Consider the following 19,766-nt stretch of genomic DNA (forward strand, 5'->3'; position numbering starts at 1 on the left):
TCTGCAAATTTGGAGATATTACATCTAGTTCCCTTGTCTAGATCATTAATATATATTGTGAATAGCTGGGATCCAAGGACCGATCCCTGCGGTACCCCACTAGTCACTGCCTGCCACTCGGAAAAAGACCCGTTTATTCCAACTCTTTGCTTTCTGTCTGCCAACCAGTTCTCTATCCAAGTCAATACCTTGCCCCCAATCCCATGTGCCTTAACTTTACACGCTAATCTCTTATGTGGGACATTATCGAAAGCCTTCTGAAAGTCCAAATACACCACATCCACTGGTTCTCCCTTATCTATTTTACCAGTTACATCCTCAAAAAATTCCAGTAGATTAGTCAAGCACGATTTACCTTTTGTAAATCCATGTTGACTTTGTCCGATCCTGTCACTGTTCACTGTTTTCCAAGTGCTCTGCTATTACATCTTTTATAATGGACTCTAGCATTTTCCCCACTACCGATGTCAGGCTTACCAGTCTGTAATTCCCCGTTTTCTCTCTCCCACCTTTTTTGAATAGTGGGGTAACATTAGCTACCCTCCAATCCATGGGTGTACCGTTCCAGATTCCATCGAATGTTGGAAGATGATCAGCAATGCATCTACTATTTCTAGGGCCACTTCCTTAAGTACCCTAGGATGTAGATTATCAGGCCCTGGGGATTTATCGGCCTTCAATCCCATCAATTTCCCTAACACCATTTCCCTACAAATACTGATTTCTTTCAGTTCCTCCCTTTCATCAGACCCTATGTTCCCTGACATTTCTGGGAGGTTATTTGTGTCCTCCTTTGTGAAGACAGAACCAAAATATGTATTTAATTGGTCTGCCATTTCTTTGTTCCCCATTATAAATCCCCCTGATTCTGACTGCAAGGGACCTACGCTTGACTTCACCAATCTTTTTCTCTTCACATATCTATAAAAGCTTTTACAGTCAGTTTTTATGTTCTCTACAAGCTTACTCTCATATTCTATTTTCCCTTTCTTAATTAATCCCTTTGTCCTCCTTTGTTGAATCCTGAACTGCTCCCAATCCTCTGGATTACTGCTTTTTCTGGCCAATTTATATGTCCTCTCCTTGGATCTTATGCTATCACTAATTTCCCTCGTTAGCCACGGTTGTGTCACCTTTTTTGTTTTATTTTTATGCCAAACTGGGATGAGCAAATTCTGTAATTCATCCATGCGGTCTTTGAATGTTTGCCATTGCCTATCCACCGTTAACCCTTTGAGTGACATTCCCCAATCAATCCTACCCAATTCGCGCCTCAGACCATCGTAGTTTCCTTTATTTAAATTCAGGACCCTAGTCTCCGAGTCAACTACTTCATTCTCCATCTTAATGAAGAATTCGATCATATTATGATCGCTCCGACCCAAGGGGCCTCGTACAACAAGATTGCTAATTAATCCTTTCTCGTTACATAATACCCAGTCTACGATGGCCTGATCTCTGGTTGGTTCCTCAACATATTGGTCCAGGAAACCATCCCGTAAACACTCCAGGAATTCCTCCTCCACAGTATTGTTACTAATTTGGTTAGCCCAATCTATATGTAGATTAAAGTCACCCATGTTGACTGCTGTGCCCTTTCTGCACGCTTCTCTAATTTCCCTTTTAATGCCATCCCCAACCTCCACATTAATGTTTGGAGGTCTATATACCACTCCCACTAACGTTTTCTGCCCCTTGGTATTTCTCAGTTACTTCCTTTTAAATTAAAGAATATTAAATACACTAGGGACCTTACTTCACTTTAAACACTACTTAGTCTAAACTAGAGACCTTACTTTTACTTGAGAAGACAGAAGCGATCGGTCAGTGGTGAGAGAGGTTGTTCCAATAAGGAGACACTGGATAGAGAGTTTACTCCAAACACTTACAACCTGCATAAAACTCGATCTGTCTTCCAAATGCAGTAAGCGACAGCTTCTGAGCTTGGAAAGTGAATGGGTGCGAGATGGGAGCTTTTATAGCACATTTGCAGCTGTCAACCAATGAGATGATTCCATGGTCATACAACCCCTGACCTGCTTACCTGATGTGATCCCTGAGCAGCGTGGACCTTGTAAAATGTAAAAGTGAGCTCAAAATACTTCTTAATGGGCTGTCAACAATGTCATATTGACCTGACTTGCCTTCCCCGCCACTGTGTCGCGGGTCTGTTCAGCGCTGACAAACCCAACATCTGGGAAAGGCACATGGCGGTGGGATGGCAGCGGGGTCCCGACCTGCTGTCAATTTTTTTTCCACCTGACCCGCCACTGAATGCGCCCGCTGACCACCAAAAAAATCTCCCCCCCCCCCCCCCCAGATGGTTATTAAGATCTGGATGCACTGCCTGAAAGCGTGGTGGAAGCAGATTCCACTGGAACTTTCAAAGGCAATTGGACATTTACTTGAAGAGGATTAATATGCAGGTTTATGGGGATAAAGCTGAGCTGTGGATCTAATTGGGCAGCTCTTTCACAGAGCCGGCACAGACACGATGTGCCGAATGGCCTCCTTCTGTGCTGTAAGATTTTATGATTCCAAGCATGCGCCAGTATTTTTCTCCACCTCGGCCACGCAGTTTAAGCTCACATTTCTGCATACGCTCTTTTAATATTCCTCTTTTTCAAGTGACTATCGAATTACTTTATAAAAGAACTAACGTTCTCGACTTCAACTATGGTTTGTGGCAGAGTATTCCAAATGCTATCCACCCTCTGTATAATTTTTCTTTTAATCTCCCCTTTTCTTTTTTTCTTTTTAATTTGTGCCCTTTCAAATTCAAGAGACAGGGTTAGAAGAATATTTTCCATGTGAACAGCTATTTGAATATGAAATGCAGCCCCACAAGTGGCTATTGAAGCAGAGACAATCACAGCATTTAAGATAGAGTTAGATATATACTTGAAGAGAAAAAATATATTAAAGGACACGAAGAAAGGGCACGGATTAAAGCACATAAGAACTTGCCGAATGGACTCATTTTTATAATTCTATAAAACAGTGTTTACAACTTTCTAAAAGAAACTGATTCACCCAGTGTTCTGGCTGTACAACACTTCCTCTTTGGTAATAAATCATCTTTTTTGCCAGATTGTACCATAAGTCTGTTTTATATTGACTCTGCTGAAGACAACATAAGGGATCTCACAAAAATCAATCTCTCAATAGCAATATAATATCTTTCCTACACTGAACTTCACAAAAATAACCACCATCCAAATATAAGCCTTTACTCTATATTTTGTTCTTTCGTCTTAAAAAAATATCTGGTGCACCGAGCTGGTTTAGAGGGCACATGCATCATTAGTGAGATACAGAGCAATAGAAATTAGGAAAATGCATTGCACACTTTGTACTGTTGCTTCGCAGTTAGGGAATTACAATACCAAAAATTGTAAGTAGCAGATAACATTTTATATACATATATACACATGCACACACATCAAAAGCAGGAGGAGAGAGAGGATGGTCGGGATTTTCTGGGGGAGTCATCGGGCAGGATCGGTGGCGGGTCGGGTGGGAAATTAGATTTTTTTGACCGGGTCGGGAACCTGCCGTCATCCCGCTGCAACGCGCCTTTCCCAATGGTGCATCTGTGATCTTGGATCGGACCTGACCCGCAGAGGCGGGCGACCCAATTAAAGCAATTATGGGCTTGTTGCCAGACCCTTAATAATGGTTTTAACCTTACCCTTTAACTGCTTGGCCACGGGGTTCATGCTGCTCGTGGATCACGTCTGTTAACCTGAAGCGGGAGTTAAATGGCCATTGAATCAGCTGATTAGTTGACAGCTTGAAATGTACTACAAAAGCTCCTACTTCACAGCTGTTCACTTTCCAAGCGCAGAAGCTGTTGCTTACTCCATTTGGAAAACAGATTGAGCTCTATGCAAGCTGCAGGTGTTTGGAGCAAACTCTCCATCGCGTGTCGCCTCATTGGAACAACCTGCCTCACCATTGACGGATTGCTTCTGTCATCTCAACTTCACCTGCCATCTATTCCATCAGTATGGGTACCGTCCGTATGGGTACCGTTTATACTGTTTCACTTTGGTCCTCAGAATCTGACCACGATCAGCCTCAACACCAGGCATACCAGCAGCACCAACAACACCAACCTTCTCCGCCATCAACTGATACTGCACAAGACACAGGGCATCAGCACCTGAGCACATTGCTGTCCGGGAGGCCAGAGATGGCCTCACCATGGCCAGATTTACTTCACTTGATGCCGTACACTTTGACTGCCACATGATGCGCCAGTCTGACACCACCCCACAACAACATCACAAAGCATCCCAACAATGCCCAAGCCATTCCTTTCACACTCATCATCATTGCGGGGGGTACTGTTATGTCTCACCATTCACTGCAACTCACTAAGCCACTTCGAAAGGCGCACACAAATCTGCCCAAAAACGCAAAGTGTTGAAAATAAAGGCTTCAATGTTTGACACCACATTAACAGAGATTTTACATGAACATTGGATAAAACACCCAAGTGGCTATCCTTGTGTGTTGTTAGTTGGTATGGTTGCACTAGGATGAGGGTGAGGGGTGGCTAGTTTTTTTTATTCGTTCATAGGACATGGGCGTCGCTGGCAAGGCCGGCATTTATTGCCCATCCCTAATTGCCCTTGAGAAGGTGATGGTGAGCTGCCTTCTTGAACTACTGCAGTCTGTATGGTGAATGTACTCTCGCAGTGTTGTTAGGGAGGGAATTCCAGGATTTTAACCCAGCGATGATGGAGGAGTGAGATTTGGATGTGATAATGTAGATCGAGCAAGAGGGATGTGTGAAGGTGCAAGTTAAATTGGTGTGAGTAAGGATATGCAGGGGTAAGGTAGGGAAGGCAGAGTGATGGGGATGTGTGCTGTGAGGAGGATGCAGAGAAACTCCAGTACGATTTGGACAGGTTGGGCGATTGGGCAGATGCATGGCAAATGCAGTATAATGTGGATAAATGCGAGGTTATCCACTTCGGTGGCAAAAACAGGAAGACAGATTATTATCTGAAAGGCAATAGGTTGGGAAAAGGGGAAGTGCAATGAGACCAGGGTGCCCTTGTGCACCAGTCACTGAAGGTAAGCATGCAGGTGCAGCAGGCAGTTAAGAAGGCAAATGGTATGTTGGCCTTCATAGTGAGAGGATTTGAGTACAGGAGCAAGGATGACTTGCTGCAGTTGTACAGGGCCTTGGTGAGACCACACCTTGAGTATTGTGTGCAGTTTTGGTCGCCTTATCTGAGGAAGGATGTTCTTGCCATGGAGAGAGTGCAGCGAAGATTCACCAGACTGATACCTGGGATGGCAGGAATGACGTATGAGGAGAGATTGGGTCGATTAGGCTTATATTTGCTAGAGTTTAGAAGAATGAGAGGGGATCTCATTGAAACTTATAAAATTCTAACAGGACTAGACAGACTTGATGCAGGACGGCTGTTCCTGATGGCGGGGGAGTCCAGAACCAGGGGTCACAGTCTAAAGGTAAGGGGTAAGCCATTTAGGACAGAGATGAGGAGGAATTTCTTCACCCAGAGAGTGGTGAACCTGTGGAATTCTCTGCCACACAGGGCAGTTGAAGCCAATTCATTAAATATATTCAAGAAGGAGTTAGATATATTTCTTGAGGCTAAAGGGATCAAGGGATATGGGGAGAAAGCAGGGACAGGGTACTGAATTTGGATGATCAGCCATGATCTCATTAAATGGCGGAGCGGTTTCGAAGGGCCGAATGGCCTACTCCTACTCTTATCTTCTATGTTTCTATGTAATGAGAGGCACAGCAGGATGAAGGTGAGTGTGACTTTGTACTCACGTTTCCTGATCTATTGAGATCATTGAAAGGTTTGCACCATAGCACCCAGGTCCTCCTGACGACATCCCTGTTTGTGACCTCCTGTGCAATGTGCAACCAGGCTGTCTTGGTCTCCTGGGGAGGTCTCTTCCGCCATCGGAAGCGAAGAGGACCTCCCTGCGTCCTATGACTCCCTGCACAAGCATATGGAGGGAGTCATGGGGGAGCCTGGGTGCAGCCCTGAACCTCTGTGCAGTGATTGTCAGTGTTTGCAGCACTTCAATGCTGTAGAACACTGACAGCACAAACGTCAAAAGTAAGGTGGCCATGGTCCCTTTAAGGCAACCGGCTCAAGATGCGCCATGAATGATGTCACCATACCCGCTCCATCTAATTGGGCCAGGAAACGTGCTGGGGGGTCTAAATAGGCCCCATTAAGGCAAGTTCATTCTGTACAGCGGGGTGGAGCCAGAAGCGGGATCAGGACCCGGCTCTGATACCGGCTGCACCGGACCTGCTGAGGTAAGGAAAATTCCAGCCAATGTGACTATGGCAGAGATTATTTAACATATGGAATTTTGTTGCAAAACTTTGGAACTCTCAACATACTGTACTTTCCATAGATTTAGGAATGGATATGATTTACCACCTGCTTGCACAACTCAACTGCTGGTGCTGATTGAGAGAAGTAGGCACCATATTTACTTGTACAAGATCTGTTCTAATGTACTCAACATTTATTTTTTGAAAATACAAGATAAAATACAGGATAAAGTTAATATTCATCTGGAAAGATCACAGATCAACCATAATCTAATTGAATGGCGAAACAGGCTGAAGCAGCAGAATGGCCGACTCCTGTTCCTGAAGGCATGAGTTAATTAAGAACATTCAACAAATATTAATAAAAGGCAAGTTGTGTCTTTGAGGAAATAAGAGTGTATTGATAAAGGAAAGTCAGTGGATTTTGTGTATATGAATATTAAAAAGACACTTGCTAAGTGTCATGTACTTCTACTATAACACATAGGAGACTTGTTAAAATTAAATAGAGTGTAGCAGCAAAGATAGGAAGCTTATCAATAGATAGAAAACAGAGAATAGGTTAATAGGTGTTTTCTAGACTGGACATAATTAACTTCAAAAGGGAATTTAAGCAATTTCATAAGGTCACAGATGTGGATTAGGTCAATAGCTGGGAAGTGCTTTGGGACGTCCTGAGGTCAAGAAAGGAGCTATATAAAGACAAGTTTTTTTTTCATTAGATGAAATTTAATGTGGGGAAATGTTAGGTGATACATTTTGAGATAAAGAATAAGGTACGGTCACATACACTAAATGTACACAAATATTTGAAAGGGGTAGAGGACTTGGAAGTTCAGATACACAAATCTTTGAAAGTGGGAAGACATTTAGGAAGCTGAAAAAAACATACGGGGGGAAAAATTGGATCGCGCCCCCTTTGGGGCGCTAACTTTGCTGGGGCGCTACTTTTCGCTCCCCGAAAAAGTTAGCACCCCTGTGCCCGAAATTCACCGGTAGCACCCCAAGAGGGAAGCGGGGCGCTGCTGGAAGCGCCCCGCCTCCCTCATGGGGCGCTGCGAGTGAATGTCGCAGCGCGGTACTTCAGGCCTTCCTCCCCTTATTAAAGGGGAGGGGCCTAGTGCAGCACGACCTGGGGCCCAGCTGGGCCACCAGGGATCGGTGCCAGCAAAAGAGCCCGGCACTCGAAGTGCCAGGCTCACGGAGCGCAGCCGGCACTCCGTTGGGGGGTGGGGGGAGGGCGCTTTACAGAAGGCCGGGGACGGCAAAGAGGGCAGGTGCTGGCAGGCGGCCAGCAACAAAAATGGCTGCCTGGCACTTTCCCTTTAATTTGCACTGCCCCCGGCCACAGATAGGCCCCCCGACACATAGCTTCCGGCAGTAAGTCAGGGGGCGCTACCAAAGATCACGAGCGGGGTGCTGCGCATCGCGATGACATCAGTGCCAGCAGTGCAGCACCGTGGCGCGCTAACTGTTGCCGCCGCCGCTAACCTCCCGCTGAATTTCACGGGTGGCGTTAGCGGCAACGCGCCCAGGCGCTAGTTGTTTTGCGCCCCATTAGCGCCCTGAGTGGTCACTAACTGGAGGCACAAATCAACCGAATTTTTCCCCCATGGGATCGTAAGTTTTAACAAACACTTCATATTAGAATGAAATGAAATGAAGGGGTTATGCTAAAATCTATACAAAGCACTGGTTAGGCTGCAGTTAGAATACAATGTCCAGTTTTGGGTGCCTTACTTTAGGAAGGATGTGAAGGCCATGGAGAGGTTTCAGAACAGACTCTTAATATGATACCAGGAATGAGAACCTTTTATTTTGAGAAGAGACAAGAAATACCGGGGCTATTTTAAAAATTAGAACAAAGAAGTTTAAGAGGAAATCGAATAGAGGTATTCAAAATTCTGGAAGATTTTGATAAGGTAAGGCAGTAAAAACTATTTCCACTGGTTCAAAAAAACGAAGGGAGAAGCTGGGAGAAATTTTTTTAACACCGAGTTGTTAGGATATGGAACGTCCTACCAGAAACAGTGGTCAAAGCAGAATCCATGATAGCTTTTAAAAGGGAATTAAAAAAATAAGAGAGTATGGGGGAAGGGGCAGGGTATTGGGACTAATTAGATAGCTTTCAGAGAGCTGGCGCAGTCGGAATAAGCTAAATAGTCGTCTTCGTTGCTGTAAAATTTTACAATTCTAAGAAGAGGGTTATTAGTACACAACATGCTTTACCACGTGGCTTTTGAGGGAGAGACTAAAACATCATTTAAATAAGAATTGGATAAGTATTTGAAAAAAGGAAGAATATAAAATCAAGGGAACGACTGGGAAATGAAATTAGATTAGAAAGTTTCAGTTGAAGAGGTGGCACAAGTATGATGGGCCAAATGGCCTCCTCTGCTGTAATTTCCATGATACTGTACAGACAAGTTCTTAAAGTTTCTACCATTTCCATCTGTACATTTTCTTTTTTTCTATTTTAACTATTACAGATAACTAAATTGATCAGGGCTACAGACGAACACTCTTAGTATATAGACCCACGTGATGACAAATGTTCTTCACTTTATATCATTTACCATTATAAGTGCAGGAACTACTGTAAATTGCTGCAATAATGAAAGAATGAAAGTTTATTTTCAGAAATGGGACAACCTAGGAATGTCTGGATCTAGCCTACGTAGGTCGGCAAGAAGACAATACCCTTAAAATTAACAATGGGAGTTAATTTGCCATGGGAGAGGGAGGAGCCAGTGGTCGTGGTCCACGTAGGTACCAACGACATAGGTAGAACGAGGAAAGAGGTTCTGCTGAGAGCGTATGAGCAGCTAGGGGCTAAATTAAAAAGCAGAACCTCAAGAGTAATAATGTCTGCATTATTACCTGAGCCACGAGCAAATTGGCAGAGGGTAAATAAATTTAGAGAGATGAATGCATGGCTCAAAGACTGGTGTGGGAGAAATGGGTTTCGATTCCTGGGGCACTGACACCAGTACTGGGGAAAGTGGGATCTGTATCGTTGGGACGGTCTTCACCTAAACCGTGCTGGGACCAGTGTTCTGGCGAGTCTTATAACTAGGGCAGTAGAGAGCGCTTTAAACTAAATAGTGGGGGCATGGGATCAAATTTGGGAAGATGTGGTAAATCAAAGAGAAGAGACAAGACAAGAGAGAAAGGTATTAATATGGGAAATGCTAAACAGACCGTGACAGGAAGGGATAGAGAGTACAAATCTAAGAGTAAATCAACAGATAAGGCTAGAGGTTACAAAAATAATAAAAGGACAAAACTAGCTGACAGGAAACAGAGAGTAGGCATAAATGGTCATTTTCTGGTTGGCAAGATGTAATGAGTGGTGTGCCACAGGGATCAGTGCTGGGGCCTCAACTTTTTACAATTTTTATATAAATGACTTGGATGAATCATAGAATCATAGAAAGCTACAGCACGGAAGGAGGCCATTTCAGTCCATTGTGTCCGTGCCGGCAAAGGGACCGAAGGTATGGTTGCTAAGTTTGCCGATGACACAAAGATAGGTAGGAAAGTAAATTGTGAAGCGGACATGAGGCTACAAAGGGATATAGATAGGTTAAGTGAGTGGGCAAAGATCTGGCAAATGGAGTATAATGTGGGAAAATGTGAAATTGTCCATTTTGGCAGGAAGAATAAAAAGAAACATATTATCTAAATGGTGAGAGATTGCAGAGCTCTGAGATGCAGAGGGATCTGGGTGTCCTAGTGCATGAATCGCAAAATGTTAGAATGCAGGTACAGTAAGTAATTAGGAAAGCTAATAGAATGTTATCGTTTATTGCGAGGGGAATTGAATACAAAAGTAGAGAGGTTATGCTTCAGTTATACAGGGCATTGGTGAGGCCACATCTGGAGTACTGTGTACAGTATTGGTCTCCTTATTTAAGGAAGGATGTAAATGCATTGGAAGTAATTCAGAGAAGGTTTACTAGACTAATACCTGGAATGGCAGGTTGTCTTATGAGGAAAGGTTGGAAAAGCTAGGCTTGTATCCGCTGGAGTTTAGAAGAGTAAGAGGTGACTTGATTGAAACATATAAGATCCTGAGGGTTCTGGACAGGGTGGATGTGAAGAGGATGTTTCCTCTTGTGGGAGAATCCAGAAATGTTTAAAAATAAGGGTTCACCAATTTAAGACAGAGATGAGGAGAATTTCTTTCTCACAGAGGGTCGTGAGTCTTTGGAACTCTCTTCCTCAGAGGGCGGTGGAAGCAGAGTCTTTGAATATTTTTAAGGCAGAGGTAGATAGATTCTTGATAAGCAAGGGGGTGAAAGGTTATCGGGGGTAGGCGAGAATGTGGAGCAATCAGATCAGCCATGATCTTTTTGAATGGCGGAGCAGGCTCGAGGGGCCGAGTGGCCTACTCCTGCTCCTAATTTGTATGTTCGAAATAATTTCATGAACTGGCACTTCCAGTCGGAAGCTGTGCTCATAGGAAGTGCTGGTCAGAATATTGGGACGACAATGTTATAGCCTATCTGAATTTGAATTTAATTTTAGAAATCTGGAAATAAAAAGCTGGTATCGGTGAAAGTGACCATGAAGCTGTCGGTTTGTGCTAAAAACCCAACGGGTTCACTGATGTCCTTTTAGGGAAGGAAATCTGCCGTCCTTACCCGGTCTGGCCTATATGTGACTCCAGTCCTACACCGAGATAGAGTCATGGGGGGAGAAATTCGGTATCGCCCCGTTTGGGGCGCAGTTATCGGCCGGGTGCAAAGTTTAGTGCCTGGTGCTAATTATCGCCTCCTACTGCAAACTTGGCTTCTATCGCCCCCGAAGGTGATTGGAGCGCTAAATCAGGTGGTACACACCTCTCTTTAGGCGCTAACGCCGAGGAGCAAGGCGCTAACTCAGAGCGCTGGCGAAGCTCGTGATGTCAGTCAGCAATGGAACACAGACACACTGGCGCCAGCCAGTTCTTAAAGGGGAGGGTCGATCTTGCTCTCCATCCACACCCTGCTCATTGCAGCCTTGAATCTCGGCCTGGTGAGTCCTGTACATCAACTCTGCTGGAAAGAACAATGGAGAGGCCCAGGGAATGAGCTCCGAGTGCAGCCCCCATAGTCTCTTCTAAATCGATGCAAGGAAGGTCAATTCAAAATAAACCTGCAAAGTGCTGCTCAGTACTCAAAACTCCTTCACACAGCGTTGAATCTCTCCAGAAGTGTGTGTGTGTGTGTGTGTGTCTCTCTCTCTCTCTCTCTCTCTCTCTCTCTCTCTCTCTCAGAATGTGTGGTGCAAAAATGCCGCCGACCAAAAAGTCAAGAAGTGGCCACCTTTAAATAGCGCTTCCCCAGCCCCTTCCCAACTGCAAAACGTTCCACTCAACCTGTAGTTGCTAGCGGCAGGCAGCAAGGCAGGGGGTGCCACTCAATATCCGGTCTGGGGCACTACCGGGGCGTTGCACGCTCGACTGACGTCACAATCTGCGGGCGCAGGAGATCGTGGCAGTAGTGTTTAGCGCCACCGCAAAATGTCTGGTCAATTTCGCGAGCTTCGCGAGCGGCGCAAACATCGCCACGCCCAGGCGCTAGTTGCTTTGCGCCCCATCAGAGGCGCAAAGCAACCGAATTTTTCCCGAGTCATAACGGCACAGAAGGAGGCCATCCAGCCCATCGAGTCCATGCAGGCTCTCTGTGGAGCAGTGGAGTCAGTCCCATTTCCCCGCTCAATCCCCATAGCCCTGCAAGTTTATTTCCCTCACGTGCCTATCCAGTCTCCCCTTGAAAACGTTGAGTGTGTCCGCCTCCACCACTTCTGTCAGCAGCGAGTTCCAGGTCTTCACCACTCGCTGCGTAAAAAAGTTTTTCCTCACATCCGCTCTGTATCTCTTACCCAAAATCTTAAATCTGTGTCCCCCAGTCCTTGTACCATCAACTAGTGGGAACAGCCTTTCCCAGTCTAGCCTATCCAAACCAGTCATAATCTTCTACACCTCTTATCAAATCACCCCTCAACCTCCTTTGCTCGAATCAAAACAAATCCAGCTTCTCCAACCTGTCCTTGTAGCTAAGATCCCCCATCCCCGGAACCATTCTGGTAAATCTCCTCTGCACCCTCTCAAGGACCTTCACATCCTTCCTAAAGTGTGGTGACCAGAACTGGACACAATACTCCAGTTGTGGCCTAACTAGCGCTTTATAAAGATTCAGCATAACTTCTCTACTTTTGTACTCCATGGGCTCGATTTTGCAAGCCCCAAGGAGGCGGGCATGGAGGCGGGACAGCACGTAAAATCGGAGAAATTGGGGGCGGGTGGCAAACCCACCCCCATCCCGCCTCCTTGCCCTTTTGCCAGGAGGCGGGAGGATGTGCAGCTTCGGGTCCCGTCTACTGGAGGCGGGAAAGGCTATTAATCCTTTTAACTGCCTGTTAACAGGCAGAAAAGGGGATTAGTGCCATTTTACCTTCACAGGTGAAGGCTTCCTGACCTCGGAGAACCCCGCCGGGTTGGAGTAGACGTGGAGGAGGTCGGAGGCACCTGGAAGTAAGGTGTAGAGGTGAGTGATGGGTGCAAGTGTGGAGTGGTAAGTATGCAAGGTGAGTGATAAGTTTAAAAGGGTGATCACTTTTTTTTACTTCTATAGCCTTTAGCCGTGCTGGATCGGGAGAGCGGACATCCACCTTGTCAATTTCAGGTAATTGCTGATGGATCCTCCAATCCATCAGACATCTGAAATTTACTTTTTTACAATGTTTTTTCAGTCCTCACCACAAAAACGAATCAAACTAAAGAGAATGTCAGTGTTTGACAGCTTCACAGAGCTGTCAAACGCTGTCATTTCTTCTTTCAAGAAGTCTTGATAGATAGCACGTCTGATGTTGACGTGATCTGTCAGTGACTTCTTCCCCAATTGGCTTGCTGAGCCCGCAGGGCGGGCTTAACAAGCTCAATCAGGGGAAAATCCCTCTGAATGGTCAGGTGAGGATGGAGGCGGGACATTGAAACGACAAGCAGCAGTCCCGCCTCCAAGTCACCTCCTTTGACAAAATACAGCCCAATACCTCTATTTATGAAGCCCAAGATCCCATATGCTTTGCTAACCACTCTCTCAATATGTCCTGCCACCTTCAGGGACCTATGCACATTAACTCCCAGGTCCCTCTGTCCCTGCACACTCTTTATAACTGTGCCATTAAGTGTATATTGCCTCTCCCTGTTCCTTCTGCCAAACTGCATCACCTCACACGTCTGTGTTAAATTCCATCTGCCCATTCTGCTAGCCTTTCTATGTCCTGTTGCAGTCGATTGGTGGCACACCCCCAAGTTTGGTTTCATCGGCAAATTTAGAAATTCTACTTTGTATTCCAATATCCAGGTCAGTTGGCCCCAGCTCTGACCATTGGGGAACAGTACTGTCTACCATCTTCCAGTCTGAAAAACAGCCATTTACCACAACTTGCTGTTTTCTGTCCTTAAGCCAATTCCTTATCCAAGCTGCCACTGACCCACCTATTCCATGAGCCTCAATTTTGTTAACCAGCCTTCTATGTGGTACTTCGTCAAATGCCTTCCTAAAATCCATGTAGACAACATCCATTGCATTCCCTTCATCAAAAAATTAAATTGGATTAGTCAAACATGATCTGCCTTTCACAAATCTATGTTGGCTCTCCTTAATTAGCTTAAACCTCTCCAAGACCCCGTTAATTTGTTCCTTGATTATTGTTTCTAAAAGTTTACCCACCACTGATGTTAAACTGACCGGCCTGTAGTTTCTAGGATTGTCCTTACACCCTTTCTTTAACAGTGATGTCACTTTCCAATCCTCAGGCACCTCCCCCGCATCTAGGGAAGATTGGAAAATGATGACAAGCCCTTCCGCTATCTCCTCCCCCAATTCCCTTAGCAATCTGGATGCAAGCCATCTGGACCAGGCGACTTATCCACTTTAAGCATACCCAGCCTTTCTAGTACATCCTGTCTATCAATTTTCACCCCTTCCTTTGCTTCTACCTTTTTCACTGCTACCGATATTTTGTCAGCATCCGCCTCCTTAGTAAACACCGATACAAAGTACTCATTGAGTATTCTAGCCTTGCCCTGTGCCTCTAAACATATAACACATTCTTTGTCGCTAATAGGCCCCACCCTGCCACTTACTACCCGCTTACTGTTTACATGCTGGTAGAAGACTTTTGGGTTCCCTTTTATGTTAACCGCCATTCTACTCTCATATTCTCTCTTTGCCAATTTTATTTTCATCTTCACTTCCCCTCTCAACTTACTGTATTTGGTCTGGTTCTCCCTTGAAGAATTCACCTGACATGCATCATACACCCTCTTTTTTTTGTTTCATCATCTTCTCTACCTCCCTTGTCATCCAAGGCACCCTTGCTTTGCTTCCCTTACCCTTCCTTCTTGTTGGAATGTACCTAGCCTGTACTTGGAACATCTCCTCCTTAAAGATCACCCATTGTTCCGTTAGTTTTTCCTGTCAGCCTTTGGTTCCATTTTACCCTGAATAGATCCTTTCGCATCCCATTGAAGTTAGCCCTATTCCAGTTTAGAAGTTTCACTCTAGAGTGTTCCTTGCTCCTCTCCATTGCTAATCTAAATCTTATGATACAATGATCACTTGTACCCAAGTCTCCCACAGAATGGTGAGACATAACAGTACTCTCCGCAATGGTGATGAGTGTGAAAGGAATGGCTTGGGCATTGTAGGGATACTTTATGGTGTTGGTGTGGGGTGGTACCAATCTGGCACATCATGTGACAGCCAGGGTGTACAGCATCAAGTGAAGTAAATTTGGCCATGGTGAGGCCATCCCTGGCCTCCCGGGCAGCAATGTGCCCACTGTCCTGCAGAGGAGAAGGTTGGTGTTGTTGCTGGTGTTGGGGCTGATCGTGGTGGGAGTCTGAAGACCAAGGTGAGATAGTATAAAGGGCATGCATGCTGATGGAATAGATGGCAGGTGAAGTAGAGTTGACAGAAGTGATCTGTCAATGGTGAGAGAGGTAATGAGGTCAGACTGGATGGAGACTTGTGTAAAGACTTGCAGCATGGTGAATCTGTTATGGTAATGCAGTGAGGAAGAGCTTGTGACTGAGGGAAGATATCTCTGAAGGGTGGGAGCTTTTACTTGACATTTGAAGCTGTCAACTCATCAGCTGATTCAGTGGCCACTGATCTCCCATCTCAGCTTCACAGACGTGGTGCACGGCTAGCGTGAAACCCTCGGACGAGCTGTCAAATTCAGAAAGGTCAATTTAAAACCATAGTTAAGTAGCTGTAAACAAACCACTAATCATTTAAATTGGCTCCACCGCCGCTGTGTGTCGGGACTTCTGTTCAGCGCTCACAGACCCGACATTTATTAAAGGCGTGTGGCAGCGGGGTCCCACCTGATGTGCCACCGATCGCGCCTGCTGACCCCACAGAAAATCTTACCTATAGATAGTAGCGGGTCTGCTGAAGGCTGAAGTGGGCACAAATAATCTTTGGGCCATATTTATGAGCAACACCGTTCCATTTAATATTTACTGAAGTATTCATTGACTGAATGACTCTGTTGCACCATTACAGACATAAGCATCTGCCCATGATATTTAAATAATTCCGTCCTCAAGATTTGAGATGGGTCATTGATACGGCAAAACATCCCACTGCACTTCTATACCATCAATACATTGCGAGATTTCTAGGCTTATTTATTTTCCAGGAAGTTAATTTTTTTTTTAATCAATGTTGCTGTGGGAGGGGACACCTGTTATAGAAACATAGAAGATAGGAGCAGGAGTAGGCCATTCGGCCCCTCGAGCCTCCTCCGCCATTCAATGCGATCATGGCTGATCATCCAATTTCAGTACCCGGTCCCTGCTTTCTCCCCATACCACTTGATCCCTTTAGCCTTAAGAAATATATCCAACTCCTTCCTGAATATATTTAATGTATTGGCCTCTACTGCCTTCTGTGCTAGAGAATTCCACAGGTTCACCACTCTCCGGGAGAAGAAATTCCTCCTCATTTCTGTTATAAATGGCCTACCCCTTATCCTTAGACTGTGACCCCTGGTTCTGGACTCCCCGACCATCGGGAACATCCTTCCTGCATCTAGTCTGTCCCGTCCTGCCAGAATTTTATAAGTTTCAATGAGATCCCCTCTCATTCTTCTAAACTCCAGTGAGTACAAGCCCAATCGTCCCAATCTCTCCTCATACGTCATTCCTGCCATCCCAGGTATCAGCCTGGTGAATCTTCGCTGAACTCCTTCCATGGCAAGAACATCCTTCCTCAGATAAGGCGAGCAAAACTGCACACAATACTCAAGATGTGGTCTCACCAAGGCCCTGTACAACTGCAGCAAGACATCCTTGTTCCTGTACTCAAACCCTCTTGTTACGAAGGCTAACATACCATTTGCCTTCTTAACTGCCTGCTGCACTTGCATGCTTACCTTCAGCAGCTGGTGCACAATGACACCCAGGTCTCGTTGCACTTCCCCTTCTCCCAATCTATTGACATTCAGATAATAATCTGCCTTCCTGTTTTTGCCACCAAAGTGGATAACCTTACATTTATCCACGTTATATTGCATCTGCCATGCTTTTGCCCAATCACCCAACCTGTCCAAATCATCCTGGAGTTTCTCTGCATCCTCCTCACAGCACACACGCCCACCCAGCTTTGTGTCGTCTGCAAATTTGGAGATATTGCATCTAGTTCCCTTGTCTAGATCATTAATATATATTGTGAATAGCTGGGGTCCAAGGACCGATCCCTGCGGTACCCCACTAGTCACTGCCTTCCACTCGGAAAAAGACCCGTTTATTCCAACCCTTTGCTTTCTGTCTGCCAACCAGTTCTCTATCCAAGTCAATACCTTGCCCCCAATCCCATGGGACCTTATTGAAAGCCTTCTGAAAGTCCAAATACACCACATCCACTGGTTCTCCCGTATCTATTTTACCAGTTACATCCTCAAAAAATTCCAGTAGATTAGTCAAGCACGATTTACCTTTTGTAAATCCATGTTGACTTTGTCCGATCCTGTCACTGTTTTCCAAGTGCTCTGCTATTACATCTTTTACAATGGACTCTAGCATTTTCCCCACTGCCGATGTCAGGCTTACCGGTCTGTAATTCCCCGTTTTCTCTCTCCCACCTTTTTTGAACAGTGGGGTAACATTAGCTACCCTCCAATCCATGGGTACTGTTCCAGATTCCATCGAATGTTGGAAGATGACCAGCACTGCATCTACTATTTCTAGGGCCACTTCCTTAAGTACCCTAGGATGTAGATTATCAGGCCCTGGGGATTTATCGGCCTTCAATCCCATCAATTTCCCTAACACCATTTCCCTACAAATACTGATTTCTTTCAGTTCCTCCCTTTCATCAGATGTTTTCCAACATCTCTGGGAGGTTATTTGTGTCCTCCTTTGTGAAGACAGAACCAAAATATGTATTTAATTGGTCTGCCATTTATAAATTTCTTTCCAAATTCTGTCAGCAGCCGTGTGTATCGCATTCCGCATCTTCCTTCCAACAGTGCAAATTTCAACTCGCCCTGCGCAACACCACAGGAGATCTGCTAGTCTTTGTAAACATTTTGAGACATGTCCATCACACTTCTGACATCACATTTTCAGAACACCAGCGCATCTTAACTGAACATTTATTAAAAAATGCAAAATACGGTTGTCAATCTGGAGAACCTTCGAACACCAACAGCAATATTAGCCTCTAATTTACCTCAAAATCTGCTTATACCCCGCCTAATCTTACTTTCTGGCGACATTCCCTCGATTTTAGAGAATCTAAACTTGTATATAGAGTTGGCTGAACTCCTTAACACTTTGTATAATATGGAGTTGTGAGCTGAGAAGATTAATTACATAAGGTAGAACATCAGTAACCAACAATGTGCACTTAGTGAGCACCTTTAACATAACAGGACTAAAGGCTCTGCCACCAATGGTGGAGTGAAGGAAGGAGGACATGAGCAACAGGCGAAATAGAGGAACACACATGCAGGGGAGTATATAGGGCTAGGGTAGATTGCAGAGATATGGTGGGTTAAGTTCATGGAGGAATTTATCGACAAGGATGATGATTTTAAATTTAATACATTGAAATAGTAAATGTAAATGTTTGATCAGTTTCTCATGTTTAGTAATGGCTAATGGTGCTTCATGGCCTGATAAAAATCAGTGAGATATTAGTTATTTGGTGCCCAGGAGGTAGGAGTAGGATGTTGAGCCCCTTGAGCCTGTTCTGCCATTCAACTGATCACTGCTGATCTGTACCTCAATTCCATTTAGAATCACAGAAACTTACAGCACAGAAATAAGTCATTTGTCCCGTCATGCCTGTGCTGGCTCTTTGAAACAGCAGTTGTGCTCAGTCCCACATCTCCGCTTTTTGTCCGTAAACCTGCAAATTTCTCAGCCTCAAGTACCTGTCCAACTCCCTATTTTAATTATATTTATGGAATCAGCTGCCACCACCTTTTCAAATAGTGTTCTAGATCCTGACAACTCTGAGTGAAAAAATTTCTCCATCTCCCCTCTAGATCTTTTGCCAATGATTTTGAATCTATGACCTCTAGTTACTGACCCACTCACCAGAGGGGATAGTTTTTATCTCTCTACTCTATCTAAAACCTCTCATCATATTGAAAACCTCTATTAGATCACCTCTTCACCTTCCCTGTTCCAAGGAGAACAGTTCTAACTTTTCCAACCTCTCCTCATAACTGAAGTCCCTTATTCCCTGGTAATATCCTAGTAAATCTTCTCTATACCCTTTCTAATGCCTTTACATCTTTACTGAAGTGTGGTGCCCAGAATTGTCCAGAATACTCCAGCTGAGGCCTAACCAGTGCTTTACAAAGTTCTAGCATGATCGCTTTGATTTTATATTGTATTCCTCTCTTAAACCCGGAAGAGTTCAAAAGCAGCGGGAGCAGAGCGAGAGCGCCAAAACCCGGGAGAGTTCAAAAGCAGCGGGAGCAGAGTGAGAGCGCCAAAAGCAGCGGGAACAGAGCGAGAGCGCCAAAAGCAGCGGGAACAGAGCGAGAGCGTCAAAACCCGGGAGAGTTCAAAAGCAGCAGGAACAGAGCGAGAGCGCCAAAACCCGGGAGAGTTCAAAAGCAGCGGGAGCAGAGCGAGAGCGCCAAAAGCAGCGGGAACAGAGCGAGAGCACCAAAACCCGGGAGAGTTCAAAAGCAGTGGGAGCAGAGCGAGAGCACCAAAACCCGGGAGAGTTCAAAAGCAGCGGGAGCAGAGCGAGAGCGCCAAAACCCGGGAGAGTTCAAAAGCAGCGGGAGCAGAGCGAGAGCACCAAAACCCGGGAGAGTTCAAAAGCAGCGGGAGCAGAGCGAGAGCGCCAAAACCCGGGAGAGTTCAAAAGCAGCGGGAGCAGAGTGAGAGCGCCAAAAGCAGCGG

This window comes from Somniosus microcephalus, chromosome 14, assembly GCF_052327205.1.
Source record: "Somniosus microcephalus isolate GS21.2 chromosome 14, FLI_Smic_1.0, whole genome shotgun sequence".
In the NCBI taxonomy this organism is placed as follows: domain Eukaryota; kingdom Metazoa; phylum Chordata; class Chondrichthyes; order Squaliformes; family Somniosidae; genus Somniosus; species Somniosus microcephalus.